We start from the raw sequence: 13,406 nt of genomic DNA, 5'->3' as shown, positions 1-13,406 counted from the left end.
AAAATGAAGGAGAGAAGAGGAAGAAAGAGGGATGGAGGGAGGGAGGGAGGGAAGAGGGAAGGAGATAGGTAGGGCTTGTTCAAGGGACACAGGAGCCAACCCTTTGTTCAGCCCTGGAACAAAGCTGGAAGAATTTGAGCAACAAAATAAAAAACAATCATATTCAATTGTAACTCAAATAATAAAACAAATATCCATGACCTGTACTGATATAAACAATTGATCAAATAAATAAACACGTGGAGGAGAATACATAAATCTTTCTTAAAGAATTCCAAATAATGTTTGTAGATTCTCCCTTTCCCAAAAGGTTGATATCATGCGTTCCCTAGTATGGAACAAAGAAAAGGGCACTTCACGTCTGTGGTTTCTTCCCCCAAAGCCCTTAACCCCAGTCTAATCATGAAAAAACATCCAACAAACCCAAATGGGGGGACGTCGTGCAAAATCTCTGACCAGCCCTCTTCGTAACTGTCAAGGTCATGGGAACCAAGGAAAGCCTGAGAAACTGTCACAGAATTGAGGAGACTTTGGAGACACAACAAATGCAATGTAGTGTCTTGGAATGGATCCTGGAACAAAAAACAACGGACGTGTAGAAAAAGTAGCAAAATAATATCTGTAGTTTAGTTAATAGTACTGAAACAATATGAATTTCTTTGTTTTAAAAAACATACCATGGTTATGTGTGATGTTAACACTTGAAAAAGCTGGGTGAAAGGTGAATGGGAATTCTCTGTACTGACCGTGTAACTTTTCGTAAATCTAAAAGTATTACAAAGTAAAAAGTGTAAAAGTTTCAAAAAACACAGAAAACAGAACACTGTATTAGACCAACTTTGAGTCATGGTATTCGACAGAACTTGCCTGGGTATTTTCCATCTGGGAACATTCAGTTGTAGGCCGTGGAAAATTTGCCTCTCTGCCCAATAGAGAAAATAAGGAAAGAAAAAAAGGAGACATGTAAGGAGTTGATTAATTCTCCAGTTTTAAAGATTACTCCAAAGAGACTGTACTTTTTTTTTTTTTTTTTGAGACGGAGTCTCACTCTGTCGCCCAGGCTGGAGTGCAGTGGCGCAATCTCAGCTCACTGCAAGCTCCGCCTCCCAGGTTCACGCCATTCTCCTGCCTCAGCCTCCCGAGTAGTTGGAACTACAGGTGCCCGCTACCACGCCCGGCTAATTTTTTGTATTTTTAGGAGAGACGGGGTTTCGCCGTGTTAGCCAGGATGGTCTCGATCTCCTGACCTCGTGGTCTGCCGGCCTCGGCCTCCCAAAGTGCTGGGATTACAGGCGTGAGCCACCGCGCCCGCCTGAGACTATACTTTTAACAAACAGTTTAATAAACTCAGTGACTCTACCATTAACTATCAGTTCAGTTGTTGAATTTTTCTCTATGTATCCATAAAAACTACAGGTCTTACATCTTGTGATGAAATCTCCCACTTCACCAAAAAAATAGTGCACCCGGCTTGATGAATAGTCACTGGTATAAATCATTTGAGACAATCAGAAGTTTCATTATGCATTTGCCTGAAAAATTGGCCTCTTTGGTGAATATTTTTAATGTGTTTCTCAAATCTGTCTTCACTGCAACACATCAGGCTGGAAAATCAATATAGACAGTAACTGGAGGCAGCAAAAAAGGAGATGAAGTAGTAGCTACTGAGAAGTAAAACTGAGGCAGCTGGTCACAAGCCGCAGTAGGACTCACGTCTCTTCATTGTAGTTGGCATTTAATAATTGCATATTTATTGAACACCTGCTTCTGAAATGCATAGAAATAACCGCCTTCGTGTGCCAGGACTAAATGGTCATTATTTTATTACCATCCCTACATAATAGTCATTATTATCCCCACTGTTAGAGGTAAAGTGATTGAGGCTCAGAAGCATTAAGTCGCATTGTCAGCTGGGCATCAAATTAGATTTCCTTGGCTTCAGACCTCCAGCTTATTCACAGGGAGCAGAGCTGTGCTTACATGGGCAACACGGCCCGGAGCCTACACCCCCAGCAAAGCAAATGAGAGCTCGGAGGCCATGACTTAAACAAACCATTTTTTAAAAAACATGGAAGAATCTGTTAAGCAACATTTGGTTGTTAGTTAACTCAAATTGTCCCTGTTTTTTTTTTTTTTTTTTTTTCCCTGCAAAGGTATGCTCTGAGCTCCACATAAACTTGGAAGGAAGAGAGGGTTCTCAACAGAGGAGCCACCTGTTCAAGGTATAAGCCAGGAAGACATCTTTTTAGATTTTTTCCCCTCAAGTCATAAGAAACGTTTTTACTTTTCAAAGGCAGTAACAAAAATGGATCTATGTAATAAGAGAAAACAGTCTCGAGCAAAAGCAGAAACAGCAGTTTCAGTGCAAAGCTACAGCAGCTTTCCCCCAAGGAAACATTAAACACACATACAAAGGGGCAGGGCTGGGCTGAGTATGCAGCAGCCTACACAGCAGAAGGGATCAGAGTCACGATCCAATGGAGCATGCTCCAGAATTAAAAGCAGAACTCCAACAGGCAGACGGGAAAGACACTGGATGATAGGGTTTAGTTGTGTCCCCAAATCTCATCCTGAGCTGCAGCTCCCATAATTCCCACGTGTTGTGGGAGGGACCCGGTAGGAGATAATTGAATCATGGGGGCGGTTTCCCCCATGCTGTTCTCCTGGTAGTGAGTAAGTCTCACGAGATCTGATGATTTTATAAGGTGGTTTCCCCTTTCATTGGGCTCTCATTCTCTCTTGCCTGCCACCATGTAAGACGTGCTTTTCACCTTCTGCCATGATTGTGAAGCCTCCCCAGCTATGTGGAACTGAGCCCGTTAAACCTCTTTTCCTTTATAAATTGCCCAGTTTTGGGTGTGTCTTTATCAACAGTGAGTGAAAACGGACTAATACACTAGATGACCAAACTTCAGCTCTATTATAGAAATATATATATGTATGTATATAGTTTGTATATTTTATACCTATATGTAACTAAATTTATAAATACTAAATATAAAACTTTGTTTATATAAATATATAAATTATATCTAAAATATACTAATTCAAAATATAAAATAAAGCATATTGTGTTAATTAACAATTTTAATTTAAAAATGAATCAACAGACTCATCTTTTATTTTTTTTTTTTTTTGAGACAGAGTCTCGCTCTGTCGCCCAGGCTGGAGTGCAGTGGCGCAGTCTCGGCTCACTGCAAGCTCCACTTCCCGGGTTCACGCCATTCTCCTGCCTCAGCCTCTCCGAGTAGCTGGGACTACAGGCGCCCGCCACCACGCCCGGCTAATTTTTTGTATTTTTTTTTTTAGTAGAGACGGGGTTTCACTGTGGTCTCGATCTCCTGACCTCGTGATCCGCCCGCCTCGGCCTCCCAAAGTGCTGGGATTACAAGCGTGAGCCACCGCGCCCGGCCTCATCTTTTATTTTTTTAACTGGGTGTTCAGAGGTAGTTAGTAAGATGAGGGGGCATCCCCAAACTGGATAAGAAAATCCCTCAGAGCAATGGTGAATAATTGGGGTGGAGGGGTTCTGACTCCTTTGAGAATCTGATGAAAGCCATAAAACATTTTCCATGAAAATGAACATATACCCATTGATGCGAGTTTTCTTTCTGGGTGGTCCATGAACCTCTGGTGTTGATCCCTATGGAGAGTCCAAGGGCAGCCTAAGCCTTCTGTCATGTTCATTTCCCAAGCAGCAAAAGAGAGGGACAAACCGTTAAGATTTCTAAAAATCAGTTTATAAATGTTTTGTCGAACGAATTCTGAGTTTATCTATTTGTATACATAGGGTTGATTTCTATGCCTCCCAATTTCCAGATAATGTTCCAGATACTCATGCCCCCAAATAAATGAAGTCAGACAGATAATAAAAGAGCAGAACAGGGATCAAGTACTCTTACCCTTTGGTGCATTAGCAAGAGACTCCCAAAGCTTAGAAACTGAGGGACATCAACCAAACTTGACAGGCTACAGAATCTGGTCCACACAGGCATGGCCACAGAGCCAGAATGTTGCTCCGGCCCTCTCTGGTGCACATCTGGGGCAGAATTGAAACAGGTGAATGATGGTGTTGGAGCTGAGGTCATGGAAGCCATGTGCCAAGCCCGGGGGCTGATCCCAAATACAGAATAGAGCTGTGTCATGTGCACATTTCACTCTCATTAATTCAATGACATGGCCTAGGGAAATAAACAAAAATGCCCACGTAAGAGCAAGATAAGAAGTAAATAATTGAAACAGTGTAGACCATGAGGCCCTGCCACTCAACAGGCACATGCCAAATGGTGATGGACACAATGCTGCTGGCAAAACAAAGGACAAGCAAGAACATGTGAAGGACGTTAAGGATTTCTCAGCCATTGACAAGGAAGCAAGCCTATGGTTCAGTGGGACCAACAAGTGAGTGTTCAAGGAAGCAAAGTGGAATTGAGGACCTGTCCCGCAAAGAAACATTAACCATTGGTGAACTAGACAAATGTATGAAATCATATGCGAAAGATGGAAATGCCTAGATATTTTCTTTGGTAGTTGGTGGGAGAGGTATATTGGGTGAGTACTCTCCCTCATAAAAATGGGCTGCACAATATTCATTCTTGGAAGAAAACTAAAAACATTTTTTAACAAAGAAATATGACTACAAACTCGGAGTCACTAGCCACTGTATTCCTGGATCAATCTGGTACATACATAGTCAGATTACATATTTGTTGAACGCTCCTAAGTTGTTGTCACTGAGAGATAATAGAGTACTGACTAAAGTGGATCTTATGGTACACCTGACCTTAAGCAAGGGAAATGAAAGTGGGAAGGCATCATTCACATTAAATACTATCTGAGCTCCACAGGTGTCTCGTGGATATATGAATTGCACATGGGAGAGATTGTTCCAGACCACACACTGTCTGTCACCATAACTGTTGAACTATTTCCGTAAAAGACTGTGGTCCTAACCCATAAGGAAAAAGTTTATGCCTCAGATAACACTTCGTCTCTCAACACGTCCTTGAAATTACTTACCAAAAAGTCTTCCAAGGGGCTTTGCACTTGTTATCAACAATAAAACCTCAAAGGAAGTCAAATTATCCAGAAGAGTCAGAGGACATGAGGTAGCCATTTCATTGACTTCAAAAGCAAGTGAAAATTATTGTATTAAATATCAAATGCAAATCACAGGCAGGAGATGATAATGGGGGAAAAATAATTCCTCCTCTCATTGTGACCTACCTTAGAACTGCATTTGTAGATATAATGGTCTATAAAATCCTGTTATTACACCTGCAAAATTGCTAGAAAAAGTTTTCACTTTTATTCATACAGTACAATATACCTTAGATTTCCCGATATACCTTAACACATACTGTCTCTTGCCATAGAGTGAACTCATGCAGAATATCACAGTGAGGAAACTAGGTTCAGAAGGTTAAGTGAACTGTCCAGGTTCAGGCTTGGAATGGGGATAGCCATTTGGCCATAACGGTAAGAAACCAAATTTAGCCACTAATAACACCCTGTTCCGAGCTACAAAAGAAAAGGAACAACTGTTTGACGTCTGTTTTCTTGGGGTAACAGCTTGCAAGGTTCTGAAAGAACAACTTGGTATTAGGGCACTGGCTCCTCAGATTCCGTTATTAAGCCAGGACGAGTGGATGCCCAGTTTTGTAGGCTTCTCTGGAAATGACGCTGGCTCTCTGCTCTTTCCTACATACCCGCCCCCAGTTCAGAACTGCTGTTTTGTTGTTTTTAATTGCCTTTCCTTTATTTACTCTTTATAAAGTTCCTCCAATTCTAACATCCCAAACTATTTGAAATACAAATGCAGGAGGCATTTGTCACATCCATAAACATGCTGTGTGACTGTATCTACCTCTGGAAGATACTGCAAATGCATGTTAGTCTTGAGTGCCTTTGCTCCTGGAATTTTCTCATTATAGAAAACCAAAAATGGCAGAATGGCTTATTTTGCCTGCAATTTAGGCAACTTTTTATCTATCCTACTATAATAATAATAATGCCTCTGGAACTCAATATTATATTCAAACCACCAGCTCTCTCATGTAGTTGGTGGGTTTGGAATACTAGAATAGAGGAACAATTTCAAGTTTAAAGAAGAAAATAAGCACTGATCTCATAAAATAATTCTAACTTCATGAAAGTTATAATTCTAGTCCAGACGTTTCATGCCCAATAGGCCCTCCTCTGCCTTCCAAATTGAAACTAAATCCACTCTAATCTTCCGTACTCAAACAGAGGACAACTTTCTACCTACGAATCATACTATCAGAGTAAAATGTTGTTAAAAATTTCTCATCCACATGATGGAATATTATGCACACATGCAAGTGGTGTTTTCAAATCATTCATAATGTCATGGAAAGGAAATAAACGAGATATTAAGCCCCGTATGTTCTCTAATCTCATTGACATGAAATATGTAATATAGTTTATAGTTTAAATGGCTGGAAATAAATACATAAAATATTCATAACAATGATCTCTGCTCTACAATGATGATAGACTTTTGTGTTCTTTATCTTTTCCTTTTTTATGCCTGTCACTTCATTTATTTTATTTAATTAATTTACTTATTTACAGGAAGATTTGAAACAAATTTTAAGAAATTTTTCCTCTTTTTCCCCAACCATGAATCATTCAAGTAAAACCAACTTAACTACAGAAATGTAATAAAGTAAGGAGAGGGGTGCAGTCCACATGTGTTTTAAGGGCTGTGTGCTCAGGACTGCCTTCCTAGAAGGCAAGCACAAAGACCCTTTTAAGAGGATATTTTTCTCCCCAAACATCTACAAATGTTTCAACTTAGAGCTTAAAGGTTTTTTTTGTTAAAAAAAAAAAAAAAAAAAAAAGGTGCAAAGGTGGCTGAGTGCGGTGGCTCATACCTGTAATCCCAGCACTTTGGGATCTGCCAACTTGGGCAGATCACCTGAGGTCAGGAGTTCGAGACCAGCCTGGCCAACATGGCGAAACCCCATCTCTACTAAAAATACAAAAATCAGCCTGGCATGGTAGTGGGTGCCTGTAATCCCTGCTATTCAGGAGGCTAAGGCTGGAGAATCGCTTGAACCCAGGAGGCAGAGGTTGCGGTGAGCTGAGATCATGCCATTGTACTCTAGCCTGGGCAACAAGAGCAAAACTCTGTCAAAAAAAAAAAAAAAAGGAGGGGGAGAAAAAAATTAACAACAACAACAACAACAAAAAAAAAACCCCACACAAACCACTCGCTCCTAATTACCTTCCTTAACTGATTATGGTTGTTACAAATTTTACCAAAAGATTAATGAAAATATTGAAAAAAATTATTTTCTCACCTTACATTTGTAAAGATAATAGAATTTAGGAGTTTCTCAGAAAATAGACCAGAAACTGCCATCAAGTTTCCAGACTAGAAAGTCTGGGACAATGGAGCTGCAGGTGGGGAATGGGAAGCCCAGCCCTGGAGAAATCAGAAAATATGGGACTGGGGTGTGGTCGGGAGCTGCTCCACAGGAGACATGGCTGTGAGAGAAAGGGAACACGAGGTAGTCAGAAAGACCTTAACTCCCCGCTGACATACAACACTGGCTTTCACAAGGATTCCAGCAGTGTGGCTCCAAACTGAGGTGAACGCTTCAATGCTTATTCACATGCTTTCATTCACATTGTTTATTCACATTGTTTTTTTCACAAAGACTCAAGTTGCCCAAATTAAATATTTCTGCTAATGCGACTACAAATGCCTAAAAAGTGGGGTGAGGTGGGGGGTGCTTTTAAAATCAAGATGGGAAAAGAGATTAAAAATCATCAAATTAATCCTTTTAGCTCCCAATGAAATGAAATTAAGCACAAAATTATGGGTTTCTAATAGGAAATAACCCAAAATCTAAACATCAGTTTCCCTTGCTGCCCTAGTCTCTACCCTACACATAGAGAAGAAATGAGAAACTCAGCTAAAGCCCAGTGTGCTTTGTTCTGTTGAAGGGCAGAGCTTCACCCCAGGCTCTGTGGCCAGCCTCTCCTGTCCATGGGATGCAGCACGTGGGATACTTTCGGCTGTAGCAGGATTCCACAAGGCTGGTGGGGTTGAGGGTAAGATCTTCAGAATCTTCTTGAGGCTCCTCTGTTAGCTCCTCACCCGCCATCTTCCTAGTGCTTCTCTCCCCTAGGCAAGGGCTCCTGTCAAAAGCAGCCCCCACTGAGTTGTGGGCTATAAATTATCCTAGGTTCTCTGTCCCACTCTCATTATCTCCAGTCTCCCCTTCCTCCCCACTGAACTTGTCATGGGCCCATCTGGGGCTGGGGCTAGGCTTCTGAAACATGAACTTCCCCAACCTTGGCCCTGGCTCTGGCTCACCCACTTCTCTCTGCCTTCAACTTCACGGTCATTGTGTGAGTAACACTTCTTGCTTTTGAGTGTATACTCTGGATTCCACTGCTAGTCCTGGTCTCTCTTTTGAAAATCACTGTTGCTACTGTGATTCCAGAGTAATTGACTCTTCCCAAGCCACTCCCCCTGGCTGGAAATGGGAAGGTCCCTCGAGCTCTGCTGCTCCTCTTTCTCTTGGACCCACAAAGTTTTGGTCCCCAGTCTCAATTTTTCAAAGCCCAGGTGCTCTTCTTTCCCTCCTCTGTTTCTTCAGTGCACACTTCTGCTTTGCAAGAGTGAGATGCCTGGGAAGAAGAAGATGATGACCTGGGCCAGTCTGTGTTCTGGCAGCTTTTCCTGTTTGATCCCTTGAGTTTTCTCTGTTTTCTCAGCTGATCTTTCCCTTAAGTGACTTGAGTCTCGGAAATCCACTGATTCTCTTGATTTACCTCTTTTAAGGTCTTTCTCCTTATGTTTTTTACCATGTTTAATATCAAGGTGAAGATCAATGGGATCTTTTTTATATTTTCCTTTGGCCTTATAGCTAAGTTGCTGGGGAATTCTCATTTCATCATGAGCCAGGCCATGCTTTTTGAATGTGTTGAGGGAAATGTCTAACCTCCTGTGTATCTCTGGGCTTTTCTTGTTTTTAGCTGCATCCTGCTCAGTTTAGGTATTTATTAAAGCATTCATACAACGTCATCCTGAGGAGTGAAAGTGATGCTCCACAACATGGTGAACAAGGGTCACTATCTGCGGTGGGCAAACAATTCTGAGGGGCTGCACTGAGACAGAGCTGACTGTATGTGCTGGAAAATGGGACAAAATTTCTGTTCCTTTTTGTTGCTGTGAACTAAATCCTGACAAAGCTTGTGTTCCTGAGCCAATAATCCACTGGGTTATGCAAGGTCCTCATCAAAAGATTCCATCCGGACATTGACCTGTGTCTCTTGAATAATCACAAAGAAAGACTTTCCTGTGGACAAGTCTTCTTTGGCTCCCATGTGTTCTTTTTTTTCTTCTTCTTCATTCCCTTAGGTTTCTGCACTAATCACATATTGCTTGTTTTAGAAAAATATTTTTTCTTCGAGCAACCCTTCCTGTGTTATAGCAATAGTGTGTCAATTTGCCTTCCTACAACTATCTACTTCAGTGTTCAGCTTACTCTATGCTCAGAATTTACTCTATACATTTTCCTCTAGCCCTCTTCCTTTCCCACTCTATACTCTTCGTAGTCAAGCTCTTCCACTCCCATTGCTTCAGTTACAATCTATATATTGATAACTCCCAAACATATATTGCATATCCCAGACTTCTCCTATGAATGCTAAACCCATGTATCCTGTTGCCTGTTTAGCATATCTACCATGATCACTCACTGGCAATTCAAACTCAGTGTATTTAAATCAGAACTCAAGGACACTGCTCCATACCCAGTCCTCTTTCTGCTTCCTATGTCAGTTAGTGACACTCCTATCTATGCCATTGCATAAGCTAGAAACCTGGTTTAACACCTCCCTATCCAACATACCACATATATCCAATACTTTATCAAGTCCTATTGCTTCTCCTTACAAAATATCTCTCAAATCTTTCCACAGTGCTCCATACTCATGGACACTCCACAGGGTGAAAGCTTTGTCTCTCACCTGGATCACTGCAATAGGCTTGAATTGTTTTTGGTTTTTTGTTTTTTGTTTGTTTGTTTGTTTTCGTATCCACAGATGACTGCCTTCCTCCTGTCATGTTCTCTCCAGCCAAATTTATCATTTTGAAAACACTAATTTGACTATACGTTTTTCAAACCTTGAATCTTCCAATAGTTTCTCTTTTGATTTTTAAAATAAAATGTAAAAATCACCAAAATTACAGGACACAATCACCCTTATCCTCCCCTTCCCCTTGAGTTTTGCAGCCTTATGCTGTAGGGGAGGAAACCCCACAGATTCAGAATTTGAAAACAAGGCTTTGCCTTTCATAAGAAATGTAGGAAGAAAGAAGACTTCTCACCAGCCATGGGCCGAGGACCACTTCAAGCCCAATTCTTAACACATCAACATGACAGGCTTTATTTTAGATCTGAGCACAACAAATGCTGTTTCCAAGAATTGCCCTGTATCCAGCAAAGGGAGAGAAGGTCTCAGGATGCTCAGGTAGAGAAGAAGGGGCACTGTGTTGCTCACCAGAGAAGAAAAGGTAAGCCTTGTCATAAGCTATCAAACTTCAAAAGGCTATTTATGTAGAGGCACTGACAACATTTGTTTGAAGGAACTATTTGTCCTTTAAAGTGTTTAGAATCCATAAGAGAGTGTAATATTTGTCCAGGAAAGTAAAATAGTGAAACTGTACAAGGGAGACACAGTATTTGCTCAGGGCAACAAAACATTAAGGATCTCTTTGGCTGATATTTTGATATGCTGAGCCAAGAACATCTGTTGATCACAGAGAGGCTGATTTCCTGATCTACAACCACAGTAACTTTCATTAAGTACCACAAGGGAGAAAGTGTCTTTATGGTTAGGTCCATTTTATGCACTGTCTGTTCTATTGGAAACACTTTTTTCTTTCTTCTCTCGTCCCTTCTCCAGGCTAACTCCTACTCTTCATGGAGATCTCAGTGAAACATAATAGCTTCTTGGATAGCTTCCCTGATTAACTGATCATCAGCTATTAACTGATTAACCACTTCCTTGATTAGCTGCTTTAGAACTCTCTATCTTTGACCCACTTACCAGCAATGTGATTCAATAATTAAATGACTAATACATGTTAGAATATGCCTATCAGGTTCTTCATTGTAGGCCCCTTCCTCAGCACAGGATCTTACACATTAAAAAAAATTGCTGAAAAATATGTTAATTCATTTGTATTACTTAATATTTTTTCATCTAGCCTATCAAACTGTAACTCCCTTGACCAGGACTTTGTCATACTTCTCTTTGTAGAAAAGGAGATTGATGATTTAACATGGTGCTTTGTCCACAGTATATGTTCAGTCAGTGTTTTATACATACCAAAATAAAAACGAAAGCAAAGCCCTTCTTTACTGATGTCCCTGTGTGATACAGTAGCAGCTTAAATCTTGGCTTCAGATACCTTTACATTATTAAAATTGATTTATGACTTCAGAGAGCTATTGTTTATATAGGTTATATCTATCAATATTTTTTCATCTGAGTTAAAACTGCAAAAGGCTAAAATATATCTACTTAGCAATTTATTAAGGTAATGACAAACCCATTGCATGTTAGCAAAATCACCATGCATTTGTATAAAAATACATGCATTTGTATGCAAATAACATGCATTTGTATAAAAATACATGCATTTGTATGAAAATATCATGCATTTGTATAAAAATACAGGCATTTGTATGAAAATACCATGCATTTGTATAAAAATACATGCATTTGTATGAAAATACCATGCATTTGTATAAAAATACATGCATTTGTATGCAAATACAATGAAAATGCAAATGCATGGTATTTTTGTTGACATGCAATGGGTTTGTTGTTACCTTAATAAATGGAGATATATTTATTACCTTAATGTATTTGGAAATGCATTTTGGAAATACATTTCCAAAATTAAAACCTTTTTAGTTAGAGAAATGGCATTGTTTTGTGTTTTTAAAAAATATCTTTAACGTCTAAAGATGATAACTAGATTCTAAAACCTGATTCTGCTTTCAACCTGCTGCAAGGTGTTGGTTTGTTTGAAGTATATAAAGAAAACTCATTATACAATTATGCAGTTGGAAAATAAAGGGATTTTAATAACCTTTTTAAATAATTATGGATATTGGCCAGGTGCAGTGGCTCACACCTGTAATCCCAGCACTTTGGGAGGCTGAGGCGTGTGGATCACTAGGTCAGGAGATCAAGACCATCCTGGCTAACATGGTGAAACTCTGTCTCTACTAAAAAACAAAAAATTAGCCAGGCATGGTGGTGGGCACCTGTAGTCCCAGCTACTTGGGAGACTGAGGCAAGAGAATGGCATGAACCCGGGAGGCAGAGCTTGCAGTGAGCCAAGATCATGCCACCGCACTCCAGCCTGGGTGACAGAGTGAGACTCTGTTTAAAAAAAAAAAAAAATTTTGGATATCCTCCTTTACTACTACACCAAAATTCAACAAGTGGTAATTTCTTAAAGATGAGTTGAAATATCAAATTCAAACATTATCAGTGAACTTTTTTCATGCATGGTTACATTAAAATCTGTCAGTTCACTTTGCACTTTGAACAGACATTTAACTCATGCGTACTTTTGTAATGTCATGTAGTGATCACTTAGAAAATATTAATTCATTGAGTTATACAGATCTTCTAAATGTCATATTTCATTATACAATATAAAAATTACATTTATTAATATCACCACCAATCTCATTAGAAAAGCAATTATTGGGAAGCTGCCAAGCTTGCAGTGGCAAATACAAATTTTCCAAAAGTCTAACTTTCACTTGAAATGTTAAATTTTATCATTGGCAACAAAAATTGTCAGCTGTTAGTGATAGACCCACTTTATATATTTTTAAGAAAATGTCTTGAGAATATCCAAATCTGCATAACTAGAGTTGGTCTATTAGTCATTGTTCCAGATAAAAATGATGTTTCCTTAAAATACTAAAATTCTGACATTTCAGCTTGCAACTCAAACAACTACACAAGTGCTTTTCCTCTGGAAAACCATGGTGCTTCAGTATGCAGCAGAAGTGCTTTAGGCACTTGTCTTTTATCTTGGAGTATTCATGAAATGCCAGAGCTCAAGGGGCATTCAGGGGAAATCAATATTCTATCCTCAGCCTCTTTTAACTCTGAGGGAAAACTTATGCTTTCCAGTACCTCTGTCTTTCAAACATCCCATTCGACATACAGAAATTATACTTTCAAGCCTGCCAGTTTTATTGTCAACACTAATATCCTTAAGGGCTTAGGCAAGGGAATACAGATACCAGCCAGGGAAAAACAAAACAAAATCCATTCAAAGTCCAGGTCCTTTCGCTGGTGGGTGGGGCGATTGCTTCCATATTAATCAAAAG

General features: G+C 39.8%; 1 pseudogene; it reads right to left on the bottom strand.

Moving 5' to 3' along the window:
• Positions 1–8,207: 8,207 nt before the first annotated feature.
• Positions 8,208–9,363, bottom strand: LOC116463344 (thyroid hormone receptor-associated protein 3-like; annotated as a pseudogene).
• Positions 9,364–13,406: the final 4,043 nt, after the last annotated feature.

The sequence above is a fragment of the Hylobates moloch genome, unplaced genomic scaffold (genome assembly GCF_009828535.3).
Source record: "Hylobates moloch isolate HMO894 unplaced genomic scaffold, HMol_V3 SCAFFOLD_33, whole genome shotgun sequence".
In the NCBI taxonomy this organism is placed as follows: domain Eukaryota; kingdom Metazoa; phylum Chordata; class Mammalia; order Primates; family Hylobatidae; genus Hylobates; species Hylobates moloch.
This window is presented reverse-complemented; position numbering and strand designations above follow the sequence as displayed.